Consider the following 2518-nt stretch of genomic DNA (forward strand, 5'->3'; position numbering starts at 1 on the left):
CCAGCTTTCTGTCATGTTGATATTTTACGTTAACCTCTCAGTTCTAAGATGTGACAAGCTATTGTCCCTTTACCATGAGAGTACTTTTGTCCATTCATTGCCATCTCTGACACATTTAGTGGAACTTAAAGGTATGTAGGTGCCCCTTCTATGCTCCTGTACAGCACAATTATTGTGCACACCCGTATAAGACACCAGATGAGTGTTTAGTATTCATCAGCATGGACTGTTCGAGATAAATGTAAATTTGGCACATGTAGACAGATATTCCAGACATCTGCATTTCTGAGATCGGCAGGTATTGGTGTGTATTCTCCACACTTACGGTCACATTCCAAGCATAGGAAGCTCATAGTATTCACATATTTTCTAACTGGCAGGAGACATGGTATGTCTGCTTGCAAAGGACACATAAAACACACACCACAGAGCCCTATAAAATCCACCTTCCCCCACATGGCGTCAACACAGGCTGCTTATCTGAGATTCAGTGTTGGCAGCTCTGCATTCACAAAATCACATCCAAATGACCAGTCAGCAGCTTCAAACATGGGTTAATTCGTCTCAAGGTAAAGTGGAGAGAGGAGGAGGTGGCAAATGACAACAGCTGGTGGAAACCGGATCTTTGTGGTTACAGTTCGTAAACATCAGAAGCTGCAGCAGAGCTCCATCCCCCCATCTGCCTTTCCTAACAGAACAAGAGGATGCCTCTTTGCCCTCGTCCGAAGGCAGTGCTTTTGCCGTTTAATGATCATCTCCATCATACTCAGTGGAAGTTCAAAGATGGCATTCTGCTCTTCTACTCAAGCGGGTGATCTTTCTGTGCCTTTCATCACGGGAGAGGCAACTGGTAAGCCAGGGCAGTGTACTGTAACTAATACCATAGAGATGCCCACAGCACAGCAACCCTAACCCACGTGCAAGACTCACTTGCTGTATGTGACATTCTGAGTTTCATAGGAAGCTGTATATTACAGTAAAAGCAGCTCCAGGGGAAAGTTTCTCTAAGCCAGAAATAAGCTATTTTTATTTATTTCCAGGATGTACAATAACTCGACGCAGCAGGCCAAACAAACGTCAATAGTAAGATACCCAGTCTAGCCCTTGGCTGAGTACAGTAATAGCTAACGAGTAGGTTTACATGAAGGCTAAGGATGTATACATAATATTTTGATCTCCCATGATGCCTATGGGACCAAAAATTAGCATGACTATTTCAGTAGGCTTCATGGAAAGCATCCCTCAAAGGTTCTGTTTTGCCAACACAACACAACAAAAATTAGTTCAATTAAGCAGTGGCTAACAGGAAAGCTATTAGTAACTCCTTTCCCTGATTATACAATGCAGTTCCATTTCCTGATTATACAATGCAGTTCCATTTCCTGATTATACAATGCAGTTCCATTTCTGAGCCATTTTAAATTCTGTAACTCAGAAGTGTCTTATATGTTGCATTTTCTTAACTTTTTTGTTTAGATTTTTATTTATTTATTTATTTATTTATTTATTTATTTATTTATTTTGTATGTGAGTACAGTGTAGCTCTATTCAGACACACCAGAAGAGGGCATCCGATCCCATTAGAGGTGGTTGTGAACCTCCATGTGGTTGCTGGGAATTGAACTCAGGTCCTCTGGAAGAGCAGTCAGTGTTCTTAACTGTTGTGCCATCTCTCCAGCCTCTTAACTTTTTTTGCTTTTTTGTTTTTGTTTTTTGTTTTTGTTTTTTCAAGACAGGGTTTCTCTGTGTAGTCCTGGCTGTCCTGGAACTCACTCTGTAGACCAGGCTGGCCTCGAACTCAGAAATTCACCTGCCCCTGCTTCTCAATTGCTGGGATTAAAGGTGTATACCACCATGCCTGGCTGCCCCTTAACTTTTTAATATGTATTTGAATTTTGTACTTTGATAATGGTGGCTATTATTATTGTTATTATACTACAAAATATTTATTAGTAAGCTGTTTCTTACATGTGAGGCTTGGTCTGTACATTTGCTGAGCACTTCTTAATATCTCACCTGGGCAAAGACTTTGTTCATTTGTGTACTTTCAGAGAACCTGGCTTTTTGATCTCTTATATTTAAATCGGAGGGACTAGGGAGACTGCCTTAAGCTGCCAATTTCCCTGTATGGCCAAGGTGTGTTTCTTCTGGGTCAGCCCTAAGCAGCTCCCCAGTCCTTCTTCCTCCACCCTGGAATCACAGGGGTGACCTCCACAGACACAGCTTCAGGTGTTCTTACTGACATGCTTGAAGAGACGCCAGAGCAGGAGCCCACTCTCTATATAACTACGTATGTCAGTGGTTACAGTAAGATAGAAACTAAATCCAGTATTTGTATGTGCTGCATAAATGATTTGCAGTTGAACTCTAAACCTCCATCCCATTAAAATATTTTTAACACCCAAGGAGTTGTAAAACAGGAAAGAAGAGAAGAGAAGAGAAGAGAAGAGAAGAGAAGAGAAGAGAAGAGAAGAGAAGAGAAGAGAAGAGAAGAGAAGAGAGGGGAGGGGAGGGGAGG

Source organism: Mus caroli, chromosome 9, assembly GCF_900094665.2.
Source record: "Mus caroli chromosome 9, CAROLI_EIJ_v1.1, whole genome shotgun sequence".
NCBI classification, from domain to species: Eukaryota; Metazoa; Chordata; class Mammalia; order Rodentia; family Muridae; genus Mus; species Mus caroli.